At 40.0% G+C, this 27,676-nt stretch overlaps 2 long non-coding RNA genes across 2 annotated transcripts in view; one reads left to right on the top strand and one right to left on the bottom strand.

The window, feature by feature from the left end:
- Nucleotides 1–27,676, top strand: part of LOC133276295 (uncharacterized) — a 72,121-nt gene that overhangs the window by 28,376 nt on the left and 16,069 nt on the right. The window lies entirely within an intron of this gene.
- Nucleotides 272–14,186, bottom strand: LOC133275018 (uncharacterized). The gene is made up of 2 exons (XR_009745367.1): nt 13,632–14,186; nt 272–428 (listed from the first exon to the last, which is right to left on the bottom strand). It is a non-coding gene; the product is annotated as an uncharacterized LOC133275018 (long non-coding RNA).

Below are 27,676 nucleotides of genomic sequence, written 5' to 3' on the forward strand. Positions count from 1 at the left end.
ACCTTTGTCTTTTCAGGATGCGCTGTGTCTCCCATTTCCCTTTGCTGTAGGTGTACCTGCTTTGGGTTGCTATACTCACTGCAGAATGTCTCTAGCTGCAGAAATATCTGTTGTGACAGCAGGACGAAGGACGTGTCAGAAAGCACAGGAGATAAATGGCACAGCGTCCATGCTAATGTTCTCACTGATAATGTAGCCAGAGAGCTAAGACCCATTTACTTCACTGCTGAATAAAACAAATCAAAGAAGGCATCTTCTGTGTCAACGCAAATTAACCAGATGGGAGTTTATTTTGCTTTGTTGCTAGGTGTTTTTTACAGGAATTGAGAAAATTGATTAATATCTTGACGTCTTTGTTGGATTTCTTATTGTGTTTGGGTGCAGTGAGCAGCACTGCCTGGCCAAATGATTTCTGAGATGGTTATTGTCTGTTGGAAAAAAGCAAGAAAAGCAAAAGAAAAAGTGTGCTTAATGTTTTGGAGCTATTACCACCATCTGTGCTTCAATTACATCTTCAGGTCCCTTGGAGTGTAATGCTGGGAACCATCCTCACCCCCCAAAAGGCAAAGGGACATTAAATTGCTCCAGGAGAATGTCACTGCCAAAAAGAGAGGTGACCTCTTTTTACAAAACCGTAAATGGATCTGGTCTTTGCTCAAAGCATTAGCACCACTATTACACTTAAGGCTGAGGAGCTGTTAAATATTATAGACTTCATATATCTAGATACAGATCTATATGCACAAGCGGGTTTCAAATATAGACTGACCTACATTCGCAAACTGGAATGACTACCATTTCATCTACTGGCAGTGTTTGGGTGGAAGTACTATCATCCACCACAAGATAGATGACCTCAAGTCCACGAGAGCTGCATGGCACGTCCCTTCAAAGCCCTGGCAAGGCTAATGCTCATGCCTAGCAGAGGGCATAAATGATTTTCCTGAAAGCACTAAGGCTCCTTATCCTCCCAAAGCCAGCTCCAAAAGCCAGGAGCATTAGTTAGCAGAGATAACCAAGTGTATAAAATTTCCTTATGTAGTTGAATGGTTGATTTATTTTTATTGCTCAGAATGAACTACACATCCAGAGGAGATTAATCAGTTGTCTAAGTGAGTCCTCTGGGCATAGCCTGGGCTACTGATTCCCTCCAGCAGTTCCGCATCAAACCAACAACAATAGGCAAGGAAGTGTCAGTTATCTAACAGGCTAAAAACACTTTCCATTGTTAAGTAAAGGATTTCCTTATGATTTCCCATGCCAAATAATAAATTGTAAGTTATACAGTGTGTGCCATGACAATCCAGGACTACTGTGAAGAAGATTTATATTAAAACTGAATGACATCTTTACCATCTCCTGTTGTAGCTGGCTCAGGACTATTCCTGTTAGCTGTTAGGGTTTGGCTCTATTCTTTTTCCTTCTCTTTCTTCTTCCATTCTCAACTGGAAAAGGTGGAAAGGGAAAGGGGAATGCAGCATTTTGCATCTGGATCTGACAGCTTCCATGAGGGACAGCTCTATGGTGTGGAAGGCTCATCCTCCAGCTGACAGAGTTGTGGCACAGCCTGGTGGGATCAAGCCATTTTTTCCATTCTGCAGGAAGCAGAAACTTGTTCACTGTTTCATGAATACTGTATATGTTATTGTGAAGGGTTTAAATATTGAGGGTTTTTTCTCCCTTTTTTTCCTCAGCTGGCTAAAAATTGCAAATGCTCAGGAAAAGAAAGAGGATCGTAAGGGAACCCAATTCCCTTGGGCAAGCTGTTGTACACATGTACAGGAAATTGAATGTAGAAATTACTGCATGCAAGGCTGTTAAAGAAGTGACAGGGTTATAAAACAGATCTTTCAACTGCTACCCGTTATGGACATTCCAGTTGTAAAGGGTCACATTTTAATACAAATCTGCTGTCCCAAATTACATTTGTCTTTTTCCATAAACTAGAAGCTGACAAAGATTTACGGGAAGGTAATTTTTCTCCTTGTTATTTTAAGTCATTTATCTCCTCTCTGAATTTCCAAAGAAGAAGAAGAAAAACCTACTGGTTTGGTAGAATTTATTAGGTTGCAATGGTATAACGGCTTCTGTTCTTGGGCTGCTGAAATGTCCATGAAAACTGAGGGTCTTTTTAAACATAACCTAGCCTTCGTGAAATGGGTAGAGTGGTGCTGCAGAAATAGAACACAAAATCTGATTATGCCTGATGTGACTAATTTATGACATAAATTCTGCATCCCTGATCTGATATTCCACCATTTGCCATGTAAGATCATAGCGCACACTGAAAGTGAGATGGCTTGTTTCTAAATAACAGTGACAACGAAGCAGTTTCATATTCAGATCTTCCGTTACTACCAGGAATATTGATTATGGTTCCCTTTCTCTGCCTCTGCTTTTCTTCCACTTTTCAAGGCAACAGACAAAAAGATGTCTCAAGGCCTTCTGCAGAATTAGATTTGAGATTGCAATGTAAATAGGTAGATGTGGTACCAGTTAATTTAATTAGTTTTGAAATAAGTAAAAGAAAAACAAGCTAACAGCCCCATCAATGAAACCATATTCCAGAAGCATGCTAGTTTGTCCTAACTTTTTTTTTTCCTGAAATTCATCTGAATTTTGCTATCGGCAAATCAAAAGCTGATTTTCCAACCTTAACACCCATTCTAATCTAAATCCTTTTTTCACTTGAAGCCAGACACAAAATGTATTTTTAAACACTGCTGCTCAATTTATACCATGGCATTAAACATTTCATTTCACTGTTCTGTTTCTATTCATTATTCCTTCAAACTCTGTAAATGCACAGGACAAGTCCCCCGAGTTTTGCTTTTAAGTCAGCAAATTCAATTTTGGTGACTCTATGCAAACTTTGAAGCTCCATTGAGGCCAGTGGCTAGGAACTGCAGCTCATACTTTGTAGAGGCTTAGTCTTGATTTTGCAAAGTGCTTTTGTGTAATCAGTCAATTAGAGCTGTGACCAGTGATCCATATCAGCAATTGATAGCGAACTGCAGGATTGGTACGCTTGGAATCCAGGTTTCAGTCTTTCTGGTTAGGTTGCAATTCCTGAACACTAGCAATGCTAAAGGTGTCATGCTATTTCTTCAACTTCTTGACTACAAACACCTGTAGTGAACTCTGTATTAATTACAGAAATTCAGCATACTTTTTCTTTTAATATTTCCACTTACACTTGCACTATTAGGAAATCCTTCCCTGATGGTTTTCTGTAACATCATCTGGAAGTGGAAATAAATGCACTGACACAATTACAGTCAGCTAACAGCAACCGAATCTTGCCAATACAGCTCAAGAGTGTATTTGTTTAAACTCTGAAATAGTGCAGTTGGATTGTTTTCTCTCTTTGTACAAGTATAACTTTTAAAAGAATATTAAGGCACAGTAAATTTTGTGTTAGTGGGCACTTAAGCCACATTTAACAAGGCACTTTAGTAGCTGCAGCTCTATAAGAAAGAATAATGAAAAAAAAATCAGAGGTTAACATTATTTTATAATTTCCCCTTTCAATGACCCCTTTATATCATGTTTGCCGAGATCTTTGTTGGCATAAAATAATCACGATTGCCAACAATAAATGTTGAATGCAAATATATTCTCCAGCACTTGCAATTACACTAATAGCTTTATTTGCAATCAATAGTGACTGGCATTGCCTTTAAATACTCAAATGTGCTGAAAGTCAGTTGAAGTCAGTTTGAATTAAATCTTGCTAATTAATCTCTGAATGTAGTTTTAAGTACTTTTGAGTTTAATAATGGAGAAACCATCCCAAACTGAGCGGCTGTGCGCATGCAATGGGGAGACATGCACAGGGCTGAAGGAACTTCCAACTTGGATGCATCTCTGAGGGTAAAATAGACCAGGAAGGAAAGAAATGTGGGTATAAACCAGTCAGCAGTATTTGCTCCATAAAATGTCTGTGTTTAGCTACATTTGCGCATGGACAGTGGGTCCAAGGCACAAGGATGCTCATGAGGATGCCTGATTGCTACCAGCAGAGACCCGAGGAGGGAGGTCACTGTTCTGGGGTAGATATCTAACTAACCTGTCCAGGCATGGGGACACAAATCATGGAAGTGGCTGTCCAGAAGGAAAATGGCACCAGAAGGAGCAATGGGGGGGATGTACCTGAAACTCAGCTGTCTGCAGAAACCAAGCAGATGGGTGTGTGCAGTAGGAACTGCTTTGTGGTTGGAGAAGGGAAATCTTTGGCTTCTGCCACCAGGATTGTTTCTGCCCCTTCAGCTGACTACATCAACTGCTCTCCAAGAAGGAAACGGATCTCTCCTTGAGAACCAGATCCTGTCACCTCATCCACATACATGGCTCCCCACTCTGCTCCCAGGCAATAAACGTGAGAGTTGACTTTCCAGCATCCACCTTACAATGAGGGTGTCTCTGTGAAGGATGTACCCAGGTCTTCAGAGCCCTCCTCCTCTTCCCCACAAGCATCATGTGGTGTTGAACAAGTTCTGTGTCACCTTATGTGCCACAGGTCTGCTCTGCCCCTCTGATAACTAGTATCACATCAGCCCATCTTACTGCCTTTGCACCACATCTGGGGCACTTCGGGCACTTTGGGATTTTAGGGGCAAAAAAAATTTAAGCACGTGAACCCAAAATGAATCTGGGTTAAGTGACTGGGCTCCCTGCATGGGGAGAATGGCATTCAACACACAGACAAACCAAAATATTTTATCTGGGTATGCAGCTGCAGGAGGCAGGTAGCTTCAAGAGTCAAATGGGATGGGGTTCACCACTGTTTAGTCAAAACCTGGAAAGAAAGAGAGTCTTACTCTTTTAAAACATGGCTGAGAAGAGGTGGGTGCTGGTTTTCCATTACCCTCTCTCTTACAAAAATAGGACAGAAATCAATCTGGCAGTGAGTACCACAAGTCTGCAGAAGAAGGGCTTTTGCCCATAGGATCTTTTTGATGTTGTCTGCTTGCTTATCCTAAGCAACTTGATTTGACTTCTTTATTAAGGGTGTGGGCATGCGAGGACACCTTTTCTGGGCTCACATCCATCATCTCCTGCTCTTCTGGGACATGATGGATCTCAAGAAGGATTTGAACCCTGTGGCTCAGTTCTGAGTAAGGGACTTGACCAGATGGGGCTTAAACAGAAAAATGGCACCCTCCTGTGGCAGTGATTTAGAAAAGAGAAAATAGCTGTGACTATTAAGGGCAGGGTCTAATCCTGCCAGCATGCGCTACCCGTGTGCACACCCACCAAAGGAGATTTCACAAGGGATGAAGGTGCCCCTCTGCTTAGGTGAAAAAATAGCTATTTGAGTGGTGGGGCAATGCAGGCAGTGCACCAAAGCAGGCAAAGACCCTCCAAGGTCAGGCAAGGAGGGCTGCATTGTGTTTGGAGGCAACCGTTCAGCTGCACGGAGTCACTCTGGATCCCAAAGTCCACATCCGGCCAGCTCCGAGAGCCTACATCCTTTTTTTGGACTTGGCTCTTTGTCAAAGCCATAGGGTACAGTGCCTGCATGGACTTCAAAGGGAGGACACCAAATGTGATTTGGCGCAGGCAGTTATGACCATTTATTGCTACCATCTTTCTCAGATACTGCTGCCAAGGGTTAAAATGTTTACATGCCCCCTGATTTTAAATGGACCGGGTTGCATGTCAAATGCCAACGAGAGAGACAGCTGGAGTATCTAAAGCAAGAGCTTTGATCTTGGTATCTGTAAAAAAGAGGTCATTTGGTCTCCCCAGGAAGCACAGACATTTAGAAGGTCCCTGTACAACTCGTGCAAGTATTTTATTAACAACAATTTCTACTCACATTTAGGTAGGTTGTGTTACTACTTCCTAAATGCATCCTACATATATGTATATACATATCTCTACAAATATCTGTGTGTTTGTGTATATATATGCATACATTCTTCAATACGCAAACTTGTGTGCTTGTGTGACTGAGTGCTTTCTAATGTCCAGTATTTGTATACAGACTTACTAATCTACCTAACCTACTTGCAAAATAATGACAACAATGTGAATGTCCTGTTTTATATTTAAGTCAGCGATTGCAGCAATAACCTGAATAATTCATCTGTCTGTGAATCTTTGAGTAACGCTGTAATTGTAATAAGGGTATGCGGCGTTTTCGGCAATATGCAGGCATGAAAACACAGACTTCATTGTGCTGTAATCACGTCTGACATTGATTCAGAAGAGAGGAATTCTAAAATACAATATTGCACAGGGGAAATATTTCTATTCTTTTAGCGGAGCATTTTGTGGTTAGTTCACAATGCAATTAAAATAGCCACCAGATGTTTATGACTTCAGGCAGCAGTTAAATTTAGTGTCCCTGATCGCTGTCTTTTGCTTCTTTGTCAGAATAAATAAGTATTTTTCTGTGCTGGAGGAAAGAAAAAACCCTTGAGTTTTAAACATACGGGGGGTGGTGGTATGTATTTCCATTTGGCAGTGCTCATGTTGTTCTATGACGAGCTTAGTAGAAATTATAAAGTTAAAAGAAAATCTCTCTCCAGGATGAAATAAACATATTTACTTAAATGTGAGATGAAGTACAATATCTTGTCATTAAACTGAAGTGATTTGTGAGAAACAGTATTATAAAAGTCTGTGGTTTTTCCAGAGTATCTAATAAACACAGAAAGATTCTTTTTTCCACTGAATAATAGGATTATTAGTACGCAATTTATTTCTAAAGACACATTTAAAGTGAGCCCGCTGTGCTCATATTATGGTAATTTTCTGCAGACTCTATGATTCTTATTTGTTTCAGGGCTATTAATTTTGAGGCCACATTATATTCAAATTATCTTTGATTACCAGGCTCAATAAGTGGTAATAGTTTGTGTTTCATCACCCAAAAGGAAGCTAATGATTTTAGTTGCACACTAACATTTTGAGAAAGAATTTATTGGAGCTCTGTGAAATAGATTAAAGAAATTAGGTGCAAAAAGTTACAGTGAGTTGCCCAGGAGCTTACATAAGGAATTACCAGAGCTCAAGAGGGACAGGGGGAGAAATAGGTACTCTCTTAAGTTTAATATGTTATATTTCGCTACTCAGTCATGTCTGAGATGGTGTTTTGGCAAAGTCATTGATAATTTAAGTGTAAGATTCTGAAGTATCTTAATGTGGAAATACATGAAAGAAATTTATATGTAGCAGTTTTAAATAGTTAAATGACACAGTGGAAAGAAAAGGAGAGATATTGCTAACATAAAGTCTACAAAGATCTATGTTAATGCACAGAAACTGGCAGTTTCTCACCTAAGCCTGGCAGCATCATGAACCCATGCTAATAGGGGGGTCCCCCAAGCATTGCAGAAACAAATAAGTGAAGGGATTTGAATTTGCTTATTTCTGCTGAGCCCTGATTACTCAAAGATTTGATGCTCAGCACCTCAGGGCATCCAGATGTGATCCCCTGAGCATGGAGCCACCCAGATTATTACTCCTCTTACAAAAAAAAAACCTTACAAAACTGCAATCAGCACATCCTGGCCATTATACATGAACACATCAGTAACCCTTTGGTGCCAGAAGAGAGGCGAAGCTGTTGGGTCCTCCCAAACTCCACCTTGCACTGTTGCAGGTGGTTGTCAAAATCTGAAAGCTGCTGCAAAGCGTTTCAGCAAACGGGCATTTTCCGCACTGAAAGGCTGCTGCTCTCTCTGCTCCCATATTCTCTACTCTAATTGTGCTTCTGATTGCATTTGTTAATGCCAGGAGCTGTAGCTCTGGGCGTGCTCACCAGCTCCTGCCTGATGGGCTTTCGAATACAGGGGCTCAGCAGCGCCCACAAACTGACATGTGATGGCACATCAAAGGCTCAGACACCATCAAAGCCACATTTGTCATTAACTCTTAGTGTCTCTATTATAGCAACCATGTGGATTGGTCTGGGAGGTGAGGGAGAAAGTGTTTTTTTTCCATTTAAATTCATCACACTGTGGTTTTAGGATGTGAAAGTAGCAGGGGACTTGGGCAGGCTTTGCCAGTGGTGTTCTTCCAGCAAATATACACTTCAACTCTACTGCTATACCATAAAGGGAGGTGAATGGAAAAGGATTGCAACAGGACAAACAGCTCATAGCCCAGCAACCAGGAAACTGCATTTCTGTAGAGCAGTAATGAGTCACATCAGCTCAGATCAGGGCATGACACCAGAACTGACACCTACACCCTTGTGTCTCATGGTGGGCTGCCCGTAGTAATGGAAGGGCTTATTTTGCTGTGTCTCTAATCTTGGCAAGTCAATTTAAACCCTGAATGAGCAATGATACCCCTGAGCATGAAGGCGTTCAATGGTATTATTTACAAAAAATGATCTATTTTTTTTCTTTTTAACCAGCATTTTCTGGTTTAATAATACTTCTTGGTAATAGATTGCAAGGGTGGAGTAGAAACATATCACAATTCAAATCCCCACCTCAAACTGCTATTAGGACTGATGAGCACAAACTTCTCTGTCTCAGCTGCTGCTGTTCTCCCCAGTCCAACAATATTTGTCATGTTTCATTTTAAATCCATAATATGTCTTAGCTAGCATCTAAAATCAGTGCCAATCGATTTAATAACATCTCCTAGTTTGTGCTGAAGAACTGTCCTATTATTGCCACTCTATCTCTTTCCTCATATAATCACCCAACACATATATTGTTCTTCCATAGCTAGGGAGAAGTACAACAGTTCCCTTTGTTGTATGTTTTGATTAATTTCCAGCATGAATTAGTTTTGTGATGAAGAGAGTATTATGGGACTTGATTGAAAGCTAGTATTTCCTTCTGTCATTTCTGAGTTTGTTATCTTACCTGTGCTACAAGAAGTTCCCCATTGTTCTACCATGTGGAGCTAAATAGTAACACCCAATTTCACAGCCCAAGGTTGCTCACTACTTAGTGTGGTTTTATCATCTCCTCCCTTCTCTCTGGCCCCTTTTCACCTATGCTTTTCAACCTCACTTCAGATTTAGGATCTTGAAGACACTTACCCACTCAGATATTCCCACTAGGTTAATGGGACTGCTTAGACGTTCAAAGTAACTCAAGTACTTGATCGTTTGGAGGACCAGGATGTGAAGCAGCAGTGACTTGAGTGTATAACAACCAAGCAGGCTCCAGAAAAGCTTTTCTGGCCACAGTGTGCTAAAATTCACAAAATGCAAGGCAGATGTGTACTGATTAGGAAATCATGTTGGCTACGCGATAAGAAAGCTCCAATAACTTCTGAACCTCCCCTTAACGTTTTCCAAGCAAAACTGCTCTGGTAACAAGGTCACCTAATGCTGAATAATAAATAAGCAGGGAGGCAGAATGCAGCTGGGCACTGTTCAGAAATGGTTTGAATAAAGCATGGTTTCAGCCCGCTGGAGCTGTTTGTGTAACAGCCTCCCTGTTGCCCAGAAACAGCACATGAGACTACTGAGTGTCTGCAGAAACTCAGATCTGGTTTGTTTGACTTGGACGTGCAGTAAACCTGACTTTTAAATGTTACTTCAGCTTTGAGTCAGTGATTACCCTTTTACAAGCCATGCCTGGAAATGGGATGTTAATTGTTGTTAATGAGTCTGTCCACCTGAGTAAGCTCTGCAGGGCAGAATTCACAGAACATAATTGCTCCATGTTGCCTGAAGCATCCCCGCTGCTGACCCTAATGTCTCTTGCATTTAAGAGCAATGGCACCAAATCTGCTTTTTGAGACCTCAGAGCTTTATTCTGAATCCAGAACAGTAGCCAGTTTCTGTGCTCCCTCAGTCCCAGTCCCATGTGATTTCTGGAGCGGAATACTGCCAAGGTTCAGCTCTTGCTGATGTCTTTGGCACAGGGAGAGGACATAGGTGAATACAGCGTTATGGGATACTGAATAGGGAAGAGAGAGTTTGTACTGAGCTGGAGTTCTTTATACCTATGTAGTTTAATCAATGGTCTAGCTATGGGTGAAGCTGCTTTATCTTGATGGCATTTTGTGTGCACTGACAATTTTTGTCCCATTTGCTTTGATTGCATTTTCATGGACATTCCTTCTGCTATCACTGCTTAGGACCAGTTGTTACTGCATTTCTTTTCAGTCCATCCCCCATGCTCACTGGTAGAGAGAGGTTTTGTAGTGTGGCTTCCTATGTGGCCCAAAAGTAAATACAAAACGTATATTCCTATTTGAGACAGATGACAGTTTCAGCAGTTTGAAAGACAGGGAGCATTGTATTTTGCTTTTGTGGGTGACCCCTGCCTAAACACATGTTCTGGTGTTATTCATATGGAAACAAAACAATGTTGGGACCTGCATCCTTCTGGTGTCATACCTGACTACACCCTTTATCTGCCTCTGGCTCACCAGGTTTCTTGTGCGAAGTACAAAGTCATACACATGGCACTATTCCCTAAATGACACTAGCTGGCTACCCAAAGTCAACACATCATGATATTATGCCATGAGAAGGGCTAACGAACAGAGACAAGACTGCTCTTGGAAAATTCCCTGCGAGCAGCTGCTCAGCTAAGAGGGATATCAGCTCTGGAGATCAAAGCTGGCATCACATGAGGAGTTGGGCTCTGATTCAGATAACCAGCTTTATGGGCATCAGCCTCTATAGAGGACCTCTGCCCATGCTGCCTGTCTCCTGGGAAACAATTCAGCTGGACAGCTTTAAATTCCCTGCCCAGATGTATTCTTTTATTGTTATTCTAGATCATATGTTTCAGCCTGGGCACAGTGTCCACATGTCTGTGTGTTTGCAAACTCATTTCCACCAGAAATCAGTTAGTCTGATATACAGTCAGGTCTGCCCATGCTCAGCTTCATGGAGCCTCATGCTCTCTTGTCCAACATCTTCATCTCACTGGTGGAACAGCTATTTCAGCTCAGTCATCCTCAAAAGCTGGACACTGAGGAGTCTTTCCACTGACCCTCTGTGCCACCTTCACTGTGCTGCTCCCACCTTTCAGGGTGGGATGTATTTGCTTTATCCATACCCTAATCTACCAAGGCTGAGCTTGTCCTTATCCCTGTCTGATGCCAGGACCTCTTTCCAGGCCAAGGATGGCTCTCAGCCAGTCATGGACTGGGGCTGGGACAGAGATGTGCTGCTCCTGTTGGCCACATTCAAAGAGTCCTAACATTTAAAAAAAGGAAACAGGGTGGAAGGAAAAACCCCAAACCCTCATGATTTCAATGAAAAAGGATCACATTGCATGCTATTAATGCTCTAGTTAAAATCACCTCTGTTTTACTGCTCTTTACGCAGGTAACTGCTGCTCAGAATTTGATACCTCATTGCCCAGAAATAATGACCTCAGACATACACAAGCTCATTATCAATTGGCCTCTTTTTAGTTGATTTGACATGATCTTGGCAAAAAATAACCCCATAGTTGAAAGGCACTGCTATCTTATGTCACTGTTGCTATTAAAAGGCACATTCTGTACAGGGTCCAGCCCATGTTTTAAAGGTTTTAAAATGTGTTTTCTCATTACGGTGCTACTGTTGGGTTCAAAGCAAATTCAGCTGAAGTGGGATTTAACCAGCTAATGACAGAGTGCCATTTCATGAAAAAAAAAAACCAAACAAGCCAACCCTGGAAGAGTTAAAAACCTAATTTCACTGTCATTAAAAAGTGCATTTTTCATAGAGAAAGGATGCATCCTTACTTGCAAATCGGAGATGTCGTAGTGGTCTTCTCCAACCTAGTTGATTCTATGATTACTCATATTATTAGTTGCACTGAAGTTATTATTTCTCCCCTAAATCACCCCCATTTAAAACTGCAACTCAAGTATCTGAATCAATTTTTTAGAAGTTCAAATGAAGATGATTTTTTTTATTATTAACTTCAGAAGAATAAATCCCTTGAATCTTGAATGGCAAAGACTGTTCTCTAGCACAAAAAAAAATAGGACTATTCTGATAACTGCTTATGGACAGATTTTATCCCAACAGGCATGATGGGTCTATGTCTCCTGTCAGGACCAGAATCTAGAATCAGCCCTAAAACTTACAGTATCTCTTCCTATGAATAGAAATCTTTGCTCTAGAGAAGGTTTGTAGATGAAGCTGTAAATCTTTTCAAATTTTATTTAATCATCTTGCAATTAAGGAATAGCTTCTCAAATGTGCTTTTCAATCACACACTTATGTTTGAATTATATGTTTTATCTGTATATTTATACTAATACTTCTATTTGCATTAATATTTACATTAATATTTATATTTATATTTATACATTAATATTCATATTAATATTTCTATTTCTGTTTCTCTTTCTACTTCTATTTATAATTGTATTTCGATTTACATTTATAATTTTATTCCTATTTACAATTATAATTGTATTTCCATTTGCATATATTTCTATTGACATTTACATTTACATTTACATTTATTTTTATTTAAATATGTAAACAATAAAAACAATGTTTAGAATAAGCTATGTAAAAAATGATCACAGAAAAATTCCTCATGTTGAACTGTCAAGTGCAGTTATTGACTCGTTCCTCAGCTGCATGCTAACTTTATTCCTTTGGAAGATAAAAATATTCCAGGATTCTCATAGAAGACGAGCCTGGTCACAGTTAATAGGAATTAGATGAAAATTATGAAGTTACAGCTAGACTCAATTTGATGCTGGATAGTTTGTGTGCACATGGCTTTTAATTAGGAGGAAAAAATTAAAATACCCCAGAGTCTCATGTTAATTGCCAGAAAGGTGTGTTTGCAAACTGCAAGCAGTTTATTCACACATGTAATGTGTAAATTAAATACATATTAATATACATATTAATTACATTTACATATTAAAATATATAAATGAAAATAATAAGTATACTATGTAAAATATAATTAATAATTAGTAATACAGAATTATTTAAAAATTGAAAATTATTTTTACATATTTGTTTTAACAGTTATTTTCAAACCTACTGTTGAAATACTATTATGATGCTTATAAAAAAGATATTATAATAATTTATGTATTATATATATAATATAATGTAACTGTATAATTGCAGTTATATTAGATATTATTGTTTAAAATACATTTTAACATTTATTGTTCGTATTATTAATGTCCTCTTCAATACTGGAGAAAACATTAAACTTTTTAATTCTTTAAGCTTAATATATTCTTTTATGTCTGATCATATTGTGTTAATTTTTTCTCATAAAATTCTACTATTCTAGGAAGGAATATTTCTTTATTTTGTGGCATAATATTACCTTGAATGAATAGATGCAGTGCTCTGCATGTGCTGGCATAGCCTGATTGTGCAATTGTGGACGTTTCCTGGAATTTGTCTATAAAAAAAAGACATTCTACACAGATCTAGGCTTTTTCAAAAGATTTTTTTTTATTTATTTGAAATTATTTCCATATTATTATTTCCAATTATTTTAAAATTATTTCCTTATTCCATTTATTCCACAAATATCCAGACACACTTTATTGTTTCTCCACACTCACACAAAGAAAGTTTAAAGCAAATCAGGAAAGGTTAATTTAAATTAATTTAAAACTCAATAGGATCAATCTATGTCTCTTTCTTTTAGACTTTCTATGTAACTTAAAAATAGTCAGAAGGTGGTTTAGAAATTGTGATAAATGGTGTTACCTACCTCTGGGCAAATGAAAACAATTATGCACAGAGCTTTTACTTCCACTTTTTCCCCCCTCTGTTATTTCCTTTTTAAATTTCACTGCAGAACTTCATCAATAAATTCAGCTGTATCACAAGTTTTCCCTTTTGAAAAAGAAAACCCATCCTTCATCCTTAATGCGTTATTTAAGATCCACTGTCTTCTGTCCCTAAGGGGATTCACAATACAGCATGCTGAGCTATTAACAAGTATTAGAGTCTTGGCTCCCCTTTGGTGAGCCCAAAGGCCAGCGATCACGTTTAAAAAAGTTCCTAAAAACTGAAACTTTCAGAGGAAACAAATATCAAAACTTTCGGTTAAATCATGACTTTGGGTCTGTTGAGGAATAGGAACACTGGATTTGTCCTTCCTCTTTGAGGTCAGTCGTAATCGTGGCACCGTTCGTGTTTTTGTATTATTCCCATTCCCAGAGTTCTGGTCCACTCTCCCCGGATTTTGCCTGATGTCATTTTAAGCTTGACCAGTATAAGGTGAAGATCAATGTAAATAAATTCAAGGGCAAAAGTATGGGGCAGTGACATGTCCGCAAAACAAAAAATAAGGCTCTACAACAGCTGTGTGGTATCAGTTTTGCTTGATGCTGCAAAGACCTGGGGCATTACGCAAGCTGACAAGAAAAGATTTGATGCATTTGATAGCAGGTGTTTAGGAGGGATCAGCAATGTCAAATGGCATCACTATGTTGGGAACATCGAGTTTCAGGAGAGAACAAGAAAGGAGAAGATTATGGACTCCCTAACAAGGAAGTGGCTTTGATGGGCTGACCATCTAGTGAGCATGGATGGTAGAAGGTCTTGTGAGCTGGATTTGCTTCTCTGGGCTTCCCAGCCCATGCTGAGGCTCATCAAAAGCTTGTGGAAGTCAGTAGAAATATCATCTAGGTTTTGATGGTTTAACTTGTCTGTAAGGATGGAAAAGCTTCAGGGCTTTTGCTTTACTACTCCCACGTGGAGGGTGTGTTCAGTACTCACTGACCCTCTGGGGAGAGATAAGGAGGGGAAAAAAAGGTGAATGTGAATGTGAAAATGCAAATGAAAGACATCTTTTTGCAAGATGCTGCTCTCCAGCAGGGATATTCATATGAATAAAGGATTTCAAAACCAGGCCTCTAGGGTTTTGCAATGCAAACTTAGGCCATGCAGACAAAATGGGGTTTAACAGACTCCAGAAAGCCAAAATCTACACCAGTGGGCTCCATCGACTTCAGTGAACCTTGCACAGATGTGAGGGTGGAAAAGTCCCCTGTTCACATTTTCTCACAGAAACAGCCTTTCTGCACATATTTGAAGAGCATCTCTTGGAAAAAAGTAGACCAAAGAAGGTAACTTAAAACAGATGGGAGCAAGAAATAATAAAGCCAGGCCATATGGATAGAGTGGACCTGCTCGAGGCAAGTGCAGCCAACTGTATTATGATGTAGTAATGTGTGAAAGAGGCTGCACTAATGTATGGACTATCTGTAAGTGGAATTTTTTCATGATTGAATCAAGAAAAGGAAATGTGCTTTGTCCAAATGGTAATAAGAACCATATTTCAAAAAGATCCATGTTGAGTTCTTACATCAAATAATGTCAAAAATAGCTCACCATCCAAACTGGGATCTCACCTTCTTCTTATTTAAAACTCTTATTGAGGTTTTAAAATGTTCTCCTTAAATCTGCAGCTGGTAGAGTCGAGCCTACTATTTCCTTTTTATCATTTCAAATCTCTTTAGGATGCAGAAAAAGTAGATAGCAACGATAATCAGCCCTTTAAGTCACACAGTCAAATCTGTTAGCAATAAACATGTATCACTGTTTCTGAGCTAGAATGTTTAGCTTTACTTTTCCATGAGCAGCTTAGGATAGCCTTCCAGATATAAACACAACTAAAATGTAATGCTTCTGGTGGTAAAAATGTTATTTCTCTGCAACATTGTACTCTGCAATTCAAAAGCAATATTGCCATCTGAACTTCAAAAGCCAGCACAGGAGCACTAATCAATGAGTCCATGAACAGAATGCATTATGAAATTAATTTTAAGACAATAATAACTACCCCAAGCTATTTTCAGTTAAAGTTTTGTTTCAGCATTGACTATAAGAAAGTGAAAATATTTATGCAGGCAGCTAACTGGCCTATCAGACATCCAGAATTCAGAAGATCCCATGACAGAGCAAACACTCACATGAGTGTGAGGGGAAGGACAGACTGCATTTAGCAGGACCACAGCATGCCAGGATGAGACCTGGGTTAGAGCAATGACATTTAGGAAATTACTGTAGAAAACTGATAAGGGCATGATCCTTTTTTATGCAGCAGATCATGCATAATGCCTGCTGTGCCTCAGGTCCTTTTCATAGCTATAGAATGAAAGCTCATGGCAAGATGCTGACAGATACCACAGAGCAAGTAATAATTCCCCCTGCCTCAGGCAACCACACTGCTGCAGCCAGCTTATAGCTTGCGGCCTCGTTTGGTAATGCTATGGCTGATCATCCATCCTGTGTGGCTCAGGAGATGACATAGCATTTGTGTAGGACAGAAAGTTAGATGAAGAGCTGACTTTTCAATGGTGAGATTAACTCTTATTGTATTACGGTTGAGCTCTGACAAAACCCAAATGCACTCCTGTTTAGATACTGTGCGATCCTATGCTACATATATCTGTACACAAAAATACAGAGAGAGATAAAAACATAAAGTGCTTTGGCTACAAAGGTGTTTTAGAGACATTTATAAAGTAATCTTTAACATCTATAAAGAATTCCTATTAAAATAAATCTTCCATGTGTGCCTAGTGAGGGATTATGACACAAAAAGAAAGGAGAGATGCTTTTTTCTTACATACTAAGACTGGATCCTGATCCATTAAGGTCATTTGGGGCCTTTTCTACCAAAGTCCCTGGAGACAGGACCCCAGCCAACGGCAGCTAGATAATGGCACGTGATTGATGCATGGACAGAATGTGGCATGTGGATAATTTTCCAGAGAAAGTCCATGGATTCCCTGCTGAAAGATGGGACAAGAAGGGCACCACCTTCCTTTTGCGTGTGAGCCCCAGAGGATTTGAGAGCTTCAAGATCTGACAGATAATTAGCTAAAGAGCTGACAAACTCATGAACATGTGTTTCTCTTTCAGTGACCTCATGCTCCGGTTTGTCCTTGGCACTGTGGCTAAGCTGAAGTTGCAGCAGGTTTAATCTCTAAGGTTCACCAGCACAGACCCATATGCCAGGGCAATATGTAGCATGGCAGAGAGGTATCACTTCACACCCCTTCAGCTTTTTCACTGGGAAGAGCACATAAATGGATCTATCAAGGTTTAGTACAATTTTTTCCTATTGTATTCAATGATGATTGCAGTTGTCTAATATTTAACCTAAATGCCCTGGAGAGAAAACTCATGATTATGGTTTATAGATGATTTCCTAAGTATCCTTTCCTTCCAAAAATTGGTCTATCTGGATCTTCTGCCTTTCGGTCAGGTTTAAACCTTCACTCTCAATTCTAGGAGCAGTAAGGCCACATCACTGTGCTAGTGGGAAGTAGCATCATGATCTGCATGTATTTCAGATGTTTCAGCAGGGGTGGAGTACGCCAGTAAGTTGTGATTGTTTGCAGGTTTGCAAATTTAGCATGCTGTTCATGTCATTTAATATTATCCTATTTGAAAGCTATTATAAGTGTAGTGCAATTGTCTTAGCTTCTATTTTTCCTGAACTCTCTTGTCCAAATGCTCTTTGGAAATCAAAGGCAAAAGGATCTCCAGCGTAAAGAAAAAGCCCAACTGTGCTTTTGCACAGAATGATAGCAGCCCTTTCTGGGTAATGTCTCTGATTACACAGCATTTCTCACAGATGCAGCAATACACCATTTTGTTTGGGGTTTTGTGGTATTCCAGATCATAGGATGAATGTAGTGTAGCAGACTAGGTGTAATGTTAAGTGCTAGGGTTTCAAGTGAAGGTTCAGTTATGTAGGTGAGACAGACTGAGCATCTTGGCCACAGCCAACTGTTTCCCAAACTATATAAATCGCTCTGTTTGGGAATGACTCTTTATGGAGGCTTTTGTTACCAGGCCGGAGAGTGCCAATAATGTCAAATCAGTGAATGGCCTTATTGACAGGAAAGGATTTTTGTGGCAAAGGGTTTCTCTGTGGCAAGAAGACCTTTAGAAGAATGTGGGTCTCCTGTGTGTCTCTGTGTTCATGATTTTGGCACAGGAGGAAAGAATAGGGGAGGAAAAGAATAGGCTTAGATTATACCTTCTGGCTAAATGCTTAGTGCTTTTTGGTCAGAATAATACTGTTTTATCAAAACAAAAAGTCATCTGACAATTTTGATTAACTTGTTAAAGATTAAAGGGATTTTTTTTAAATATCCTTTCTCTATTGTGATAGAAAAAGAAAATAAAACGTTTGGCAAAAACATGTCAGCTATATTCCAATGGGGATGGCTCAGGTGATGGGCAATAGTTGTTGGGTTTTTTTTTCCAAGCTGGAATTTCTGAACATATTCTTTCAATTTTGACTGGGAATGGAAACATGTGAAATGCCAGAATTTTCCGTAGGATAGAATTTCCAGGTTTGACTCAGTTTTAGGACAGAAATGAAGATGAAGTTGTGAATGCTCCATCCCTGGCACCATTCAAGGCCAGGTTGGACAGAGCCTTGGGTGACATGGTTTATCATGTGGTGTCCCTGCCCATGGCAGGGGGGTTGGAACTGGATGATCTTAAGGTCCTTTCCAACCCAAACCATTCTATCATTCTATGATTCTATGATTCAATGGAAAGTTATAGCAAAACAGAACGTGAGCACATGGAAAATATAAACCCAGGCACTTCAGACCTCAAGCAATTTCTTGGTTCAGAGGGAAACCATATAGGTGCTCATGTCTCTTTCAAGGGTGCACGTCCAAGAAGATGGCACTTTTCCCACTTACACTGATTGTCCCTGCTGTAAACTCAGAGAGAATATGGTGACTCTTTGCTTCCACAGCATTTTCAGAGAACATCTGTGAGTATAAATTCCACAGGATTTATAGAAGAGGAAAACAACCATAATTATCAGTCCACATGAACACAGTGTGCTCTGGTAAAGAAATAGCTGATGGCATTTCGGTGGTGAAGAAACAGAACTGGGTCTATAAATCATCCAAACAATACCTGGCTTACCATCAAAGGCAGGTGAGGAGGGGACAGGAAGGGTGAGGTTGGCAACATTAGGCACCAGTTTAACTTTTGAAGGTCTGAACGGGGGAGTATCCTTTGCTCCAAAGACAAATCTGGCCGATGATAAAAGCTCATACGAATTTCAACAAGTGGCCGTGCACAGCTCCCCTGCACCAACATGAGTTTTGTTTTAGGTGACTGACATTAAAAAACATGGGGTTATGTTGCCAGTCCCATGGTGTTGTGGCAATGGTCAGTTGCCTGGCTTGTTCATTGGTCCAACAACACACCACTGCTTGCTAGCAAAGAAAGCAATGTGGATGAAGACCCTCAACAAGCAAGTTCACAGAATCATAGAATGCTTTACGTTAGAAGGAACCTTAAAGATCATCTAATTCCAACCCCCCTGCCATGGACCCGGACACCTTCCACTAGACCAGGTTGCTCAAAGACCCATCCAAAATGTCCCTGAACACTGCAAGTAAGAGTGCTGGAGCTAATACTGTGTTCTTATTTGTCCTGGCCATTAGAGGCTGCCCTGGGGGAGCTTATGGATTGGGCTTAAGTTCACATTCAACATGCATGTACCGGTGTTTGGCACAGGGTTGGAGGAGAAACTTTACCATTTCTCTTCTGACTTCCCTAGTCACATTAGGTTTTCATTACTTAGAAGTTAATCACTCAGGTGTTCAAAGAAAACCTTTCTTTTTCAAGTTTGAAAGCTTCTCAGTCATCTTTGGGACACTTGCCATAGGAGCAGAAGTGTGCAGCTCTACCTCTAACCCATTGACAGCTTTAGATCCTTCTTGTGTATATTTTGGACCTTTTCACACTACTTCTCTCTCCACAAGTCATTTTTCATTACAGGCCTGATCCTCTTCACCTGAAAAGCAAAACTCAAGGGAAAACAATGTTTCCAGATGCATCTATGCAAAAAAAGACATAAGTTATTCTCTGACAGAAGTGTTTTTTCATGTTGTTTTTCACTGAAAGACTGTGTGTAGTTTTCATTCTCTGTGCTGTCATCAATGGCACTTTGATGGGACTCTGCTTGTAGAGGGAACAACTTGCATGGCACGTGGCTTTGTCCCTTAAGTACATAATTCTGCTCAAATATATTCCAGGGCCAAAACTTCAACACTCTTAAACTAGTTAGGAACCTAATTGGTCTCATTGTTGTGCACCCAACAAACTGCATGGAATATGTCCATTCCATAGACAGCAAATGGGACCTGTCATTACCTGAGTCTGTCTCGCCATTCAAACACAGACAGTAACCAAAACTTGTGCTAAATCTGTACTGCAACAATACAACCTGTACCTCTGTTAGGAGAAGAGATCATGAGCCTGCAGGACTTGTAGAGTAGAAGGTTCAAAATAGAGATTGCCTGTCCTGAGGATTCACAGTCTAAATAATTCAGCAGCTGCAATGGGGGATCACAGAATGACGGAATCCTAAGGGTTGGAAGGGACCTCAAAAGATCATCTAGTCCAACCCTCCTGCAAGAGCAGGGTAACCTAGAGTACATCACAGAGGAACTTATCCAGGTGGGCATTGAATATCTCCAATGTAGGAGACTCCACAACCCCCCCGGGCAACCTGTTCCAGTGCTCTGTCACTCTCACAGTAAAGAAATTTTTCCTGATGTTCACATGGAGCCTCCTATGCTCCAGTTGACACCCATTGCCCCTTGTCCTATCACTGGACATCACTGAAAAAAACCTAGCTCCATCATCCTGACACTCACCCTTTACATATTTGTAAACATTGATGAGGTTACCCCTCAGTCTCCTCCAAGCTAAAGAGTCCCAGCTCCCTCAGCCTCTCCTCATAAGAGAGATGTTCCATAATGTTCTTTTTAGGGAAATCCAAGGTGGCAGTGTCTTTGGAATGCAGCTCTTGTTTGTACAATGGTGTCTTTACACCAGCGTTTGCACAGCTCAGCTTCTCCTCTTAAGCTTTTAAGACCTTGAGGTCTTTGAAGGGCATCAGTGATTTTTCTCATCAAGTTTGTTCTGCAGTGTGAAGGAATTGCTGCATGTGGCAGAGTGGGACTGGTTTTTATCAGATGAGCTTTGGGCTGGGCACATAACAAGCGGTATGAATTATGCAGGCAGCTAAAGGGGTTCCCCCTGACACCCTCTGCTTATGTCCCCTCCCATAGCGAAGGAGCTATTTTAGCAATGTTTAGGAGAGCTGAAAAATATTTAATTAGGACTATTTTTTACCCTCTTGTTAATAAAGTAAGGGGTCTTAATGGCTTGTTCCATGACGGGCCTTCATTCTGGCCAAAAATAGCATTCACTCTTCATAAGAACATTACAACTGCAAATTCTGATAACTTGAGAGCCAGGAATGAGCACCAATATCTAAAAATGCCCCTTTTCTACAGCACTAAGAGATGAAGGCTAAATCTGGATATGAAGCTATGGCATTTTTTACTATAAACAAATGCTGTCAATGACTGAGTACTTTGATCTTCTGGACCATGAGCCAGAGTAGATTTGTAGGGAGATCTTTCAGTGCCAAAGCACTGGGGAGGGGGAAAGAGACAGGGCTTAACTGGAGCCTAAAGGTTGCCAGATCAAGAAATTAGCGGATGGATTGCAGATGAAGATGGGAAAGAACATGTGCTGAAGTCAATTACCCCAGCCCACCCAGGAGGTGTGGGGTTTTGTATTTATGCATACCCTGCAACAATATATACTTATATTTATTTTTCCATGTATATATATTAAAACATGTGCAATGCCTTTCTGCCTGCATTGCCAGGACTGCCATGCAAATCAATTCTCAGAGTTTTATAAATAAACATACTTCATTGTGTTTTATTACTAGATCTTGGAGTTTACAGGGGAAAACCATCCCCACCAAGGCTTACACGACTGTCACAACGACACCCTCTGTTGCCTTTGGTGACTGTTCCCATGCCAATGTATTAGCTCCTGAAGATGTCTGTGCTCCATGTTCTCCAAATCTGATCTCTTCCTGCTCAACTTCCTTGTTTGTTTGGAGTTACCATCTGTTATTTCTTTTTGTTATAAAGATCAGTTTTTCCTTCAAGCCTCTGTTGGTGTGAGATGGCCAACTGTGGTTTTAATGAGCAAGAGGAATTTTTGTGAGCATGGATTGCCACACTAACAAGAGCAGTGGCCTTCTGTCCCCATTTTGTCCTCCCTAACATGGCTAATGACAGCTTCTTGCAGCAGTTGCATTAAACACTGAGCTCAGTGCTGCAAAATAGTGATCATTTCTGGGAGATGCTGTGTGAGACTTTGCAGGGCGCTCCGTGTTTCCTGGAAAGTGATTAGCCCTAATGAGATCGGGTTGTCCAACTCTCATGACACTAAACTAAATCACAACTTTTCTTTCTTTTGGTTAAACAAAAGCTTGATTCATGAATTAAAATACATGATGAATCTGATTTTGCCTCTGATCCTTAATTAAACAACCAGATCCTTTTATGAATTGAAACAAAACTTCTGGGGCACAGTGAGTTTTCACTCCTAATAATGTTCACTTCTGTCAACGTGGCTAGACTTTAATTGCACATTAATACAGACAGAATAATGGGATGACACACAAATACATTGCTCTTGCTGGACTCCCCCAATGGTATTTTTTAATTGTAAGGACAGCAGATATTATTCAGACTCAATCGACTTTTTCTGTCCCATACTCTCCCATACTCTACCATGCTGTTAAGAATAATAAAACTACCTATCTTGCTGTAATGTTGTTATTATTAAGGACTGATTTTACTGTGATGCCATAAGAAGAATTGGATATGCACTTTCTGTTGTTGCTGATATGACTGTGTCTATTTCCTCATGTGCAGCCTGAAAAAGTTGTCAGATGCTTTACTTTGCACTGATCACTTAAAAATGATCACTCAGAAGTCATCAACTGTCAGCATCAACAGATTTTAATACAAACCATGTCTTCTTCAGTAGCTTTGTTGTTGTTGTTTAGATTAAATGTTTAAACCAAAAAAAAAGTCTTTAAATCTTGATATAAAAGGGGAGGTGAAGAGAAATTCAGGGACAATAAAAAGCTGATGGAAAAGTTGGTTTGGATTTTTCCTGTGCACAGCAGTTTTCCAGAATCTCTGCCACATTCACTCGCTTTGATACCAAAAAGATGTTATCGGGAAGTCAAACTGAATTTCATCCCACACCTCCTGAAAACAAGCATGTTTGACAGTTGTGGGAAAGGAGGGAGCTCAAGCTGTATCTATTGTTCGTGTAAAAATGCTTCATTACAAAAGTTAAATTACTCGTAATGATTCCATGTTAATTTGTTATTTGAATCCTCCGCAGTCCCTCTTTCCCCAGACAGAGCTGGATGACAGGAGATGATAGGGATATTGATGAAGCTTTTCAGCTTCGAGCAGATGTCTGCTGAAACAAATTCTGATTGCTGTTGATCTAGATACATACTTTCATTTCTTTCAAAATCAAGCCTACAAGCTTCAGAATTCAACACAGAAGACCAGTCCTTTTCTGATTTTTACTTTGATTATCTTAGGAAAAAAACAAAACCAACACAACGTTAAAATGCCAAAGAAGGGTTTCTCTAAAATGAGAACAAAGCCAAAATAGCAGTATTTTTAAAACAGCATATTTCAACAGAATGGAAATTCTTCCTCCTTCCTATTTTCTTAAACCAAATTACTGACAAAAACAGTATGCTTCCTGAAGTGTTTCATTTTGACCAAATTTGCATGTTCTGGTAGAACACGGATCTACTAAAATGATTGGGACTGGCTGAGGATGAATTCTTTGCTTCTTTTGGGTTGAGGCCCCATGGATCCTACCAAGACTGATTTAGTCTTTCCTGGATGGTGAAACGATTCCAATAAATTTAAAATAAACAAAATCAAACAACACCTCGGATTATTGTGACTCTCATCCAGAAAGCCAGCCTTAGCTGGACACTAGAAAAGAGAGAGAGGTGTCAGGTAAGAACATGTTATAAAGCCAGAATTGTACTCAAATAATTGAGTACAGCCTACTGCAAGCTGTGGGTTTGACAGTCTTCAAAGCACCACACAAAGGAGAGACATGAAGGAAAAGGTGGATTGTCTAGAGAAAAAGATGCATACTACATGTGAGGAATGAATCACGCATGGAAAAGCCAAGTACTTCCTTCAGGACACATCATCTACCTGCTCCTGTTTGTATTAACAAGGACAAAGTGATCTAAGACTGGGCAAGAGGGAAGAGCAACTTCCTACACTGTTCTAGGTTGAGGGGAAAGGTTGGTCTTGTTTGGGGAAGCTGGATTTGCTGGGAAGGTTTTGTAGAAGAGGAAGAAAAGAAGGGATGGAAGGAGAGATGGGTTCAGCAACAAGAGGTAAGTCAAGAGGAGACAAGATGAAAAGAAAACTGTTGGCATCTCTTGAGATGGGGTCCATTTCCACACGAACCCTGGTACCACATGCCAGGAAATCAGGAGAGGTCACAGAGTGCTTTCTGTCCTTAAAATAAAGACAAATTCATTGCAGGTGGCTCCTGTTTTCTCACTAGTTCATAAATATTTTGTTTAGCTGCACAAATTCCCTGGAAGTGACGGGCGTGTTGGCAGGTCAGAGAACCTGCTGTTGGGTTATATCATTGTTATGAGAGTCACGCTGCTAAGGAGCTTTGAGTTGTACCCCATACTGAGAATAGTCTAAATAATCTGTGTCTCAAAGCATCTCTCATCAGGGATCACTGTGAACACAAGTGATTTCAGCTGACCCCACGATCTAAACACAAACATGTCAAGATCTCAATAGCAAGAGAACATTTGTTTTAAATATCCTGAGTGTGAAACCAGGGCCAGTGGGTAACATCTATTTAGCAATTGTTTTATTTGCCTGGTGTTTCTTTCTTTAATTTTACTGCAGAACACATACAAGTATGTGCTGGAACTAGAATGGTGATTGGAAAGATCAACACAGTAGTCAACTCCTGGTTATGCAGCAGCATAAAATAGAGTGGTTTCCAAGACAAAAGCCATTACTCCAGATTTGAATGGGAGTTATGAATCCAGCCCATTCTCTCAAGGGAATGTCTCTTACTAACAAGTAAATTAACCTATGAGCCCTGTAAAATTAGTTTGGAGAGTGGTAGGGCAAGAGAAAGCTTGGACTGTACAGATCTCTTTCTCAGGCTGGAGACTGTGGCTTACAGAGGAAAAAAAGCAAAGTGTTCCTTACTACCAACTACCCCAGGGGTTGAGGCTGACTACTATTTTTCTGAAGCTGCCACAAACCCAGAGGGATCCACAACCAGCAGCAGACACCCAAAATGTGGAATACAGATAGATAAAATTGCAGTCAAAATGAGGCATTGAGCTGCTTAAGATAGATCTCTTTGGGACCCTGGCAAGGCTCCTAATCCTTACTCCCTCCCCAGCTACACCTACAGTGCACTGCAGTAATTAGTTCTTTAAAATAAATCACTTTTTCAAACAGTAAATTATCCCTTTTTTCTAATCTCTCTTTGGACAAGAGTAATTGCCAAGAGTGCAACCGATGGAGACATTAAATGTGGGAGCTGAGTAATGCTGGGACCAGATAAAGTTTTCTGGCTTTAAATGAGCTGCACTCACTGAGATCTGTGTCCACAGCAAAGGTATTTTGCAAAGCAATAGAGCTGACACACTCTTCCACTTGTACCAAAGTACCAAATGAATTGCTGCTGTAATATGTTCTGTAAAGAAACTAGATCAGGAATACGGAGACACAGCTCAAAGCTACAACGTGTCAATAGATTCAGAGCAGGAACAATGCCAGGTTAAGGCAGAGCAAATATTTGCAGTACAATATTTCATTCAACAGAAAAATCCTCAAGTTTCTTTAATAGATAGTTTTGGCTGGTAAAGCAATTCTTTAACTGCGACATTTTATGAGCGCTGTCAAAGGCACTACTGAGTGCTGTCGGGAGGACAGACTGAGATTTAAAATGACAAACACCCAGATACAAACAGAGCATTCATTTGTCAATATGTTTCTGTAACTTTTTTTTGTAGTCACTTGGAAGTTTTTTTAAATGGTAGAGATGTCCTCAACCCAAAATATGAGACCCTGGGGCTTTGTATACAGCTCCCTCATTATTCAACTTACTGGTCAGAACCCTGGGAGCACAATTCCCCAAATTCCGGAGGGAGTTTGTGTCTGAATTTCAAATTAAAGTAAGGTCTATCCATTGAATATACCCTTTTATTTACAGAAGGAAGCCAGGTTCAAACCACATCATGTTGAACTTTAGCCAAATATCCTATAAGATCTGACTTCAAATGCAAGAAGGCATGCCATCTTAAGAAAATACCTCTCTTTCTTACTTGCAAACAGATTTTCTTTGCTTTTCTAAATTTTGCCCTTTTCACCACTCAAAGCACGGGTATTCGGTTGATAAATGGGAGACCTCTTCCAGATAAAGTCCTTCTTGGCTACTCTTACACTGAGAAAAAATGTAAATATAATTTGTAAGGGAATCCAAAATTTTCTAGGAATGCTTTAACTTTACAGGAGTGCTAAATTCTTCAGACTGAACATGGTCTGTCCAGATGGCTTACTTGGGGATATGCATGCTCGCTTCACCAGAGGAAACCCAAACTAGAATTCAGGAGGGTATATTAGCAAATCCCACACACTGAGCTATCCTTATAAATACCTAAGGAACTAATTTATAGCTTACCCCCAAACATGAGAAGAGGAATGCACTGATTTTTCCATAGATGGTTAAGTGAAAAAATATTTCTCCACAATTTGTTCTTACTTTGAAATAATATAAATTAATCCTAGCCATACAAATGGTTTTGCTGGCAGACACAGTCAAGTAGCTTAAGTGAAGGGCATTTCTCTGGATTTTAGCAACATTTTAGGACAGCAAGAATAAATGTTTCTCTAATATTAGATGGGATTCATCGATGTGGCTGTGCTATTTCATACCTATAACGTCTTTAAGCAAGAGTCCATCCGTACGGATGGGGAGGCTGCTATAGACATCTCTGTTGCCTTGGCCTGGGCAGGAAGGAAACTGCTCTGCAGTAACTGAGTCAACAGGAAGATCTTAGCAGAATAACAAACTAGACAAAAAAGGTTGAGATTTTACACCCCATATTTTCTGTGCAATCTTCTTTGATTTTCAGTGCTGAGATTCTCATTTCAAGGCTGTGTTCCTGGCTCCCAGGCAAAGCAATATGGTCAAAGAGCTGATCAGAACTGCACCCTGAAAATACCCTGTTCATAAAAACTGCCCTGGAATGCTGAATTGAACCATCTCAGTGATAGTAATGGTAAGGTTTCAGAGTCATACTCGAAACCAGCTGAAAACCCTTCAGTCTGATAGCCAACATCAGCACTTTGATGAAAACCACTGTGTGAAAGCTCTTTGCCCAAACATTCACTGTTCAATGAGTATTTTAAAGTAAACATTTTGGTAGAGCTGTCCCATAAGCAAAGACTTTCTACATATCACATAATCAGTGATGTGTAAATGATCATCCCCTATGCTGAAGTCTCATGCAGTTGCCAGCGTGTGTGCAAGGGTGAAAGCAGTTCCTCATGGGAAACCTGTGCAGGGCCTGGTATTTACTGACTTTCATGCTTCTGCTAGACAATGCTATGATTACATTAATGTCACTTCTGTCATTTAATACTGTTGCTAACCCACATAATTGTTAAGGGACTACACAGTGCAATTTAGCATAATTAAGACAATTATACAGTTAAACACCATGAGCAGTCGGTAGCTAAAACTTTTGCCCAGTGTAAGGAAACCCAAGGGCTCTGTACACTGCAATATACTTCTTGGGCACCCTCAGGGTTTTGATTGCAGATGAGTATTACAGTGTCC

The sequence above is a fragment of the Pezoporus flaviventris genome, unplaced genomic scaffold, assembly GCF_033815535.1.
Source record: "Pezoporus flaviventris isolate CSIRO_AGI_PZ_B2104156 unplaced genomic scaffold, CSIRO_AGI_Pfla_v1 ptg000002l, whole genome shotgun sequence".
NCBI classification, from domain to species: domain Eukaryota; kingdom Metazoa; phylum Chordata; class Aves; order Psittaciformes; family Psittacidae; genus Pezoporus; species Pezoporus flaviventris.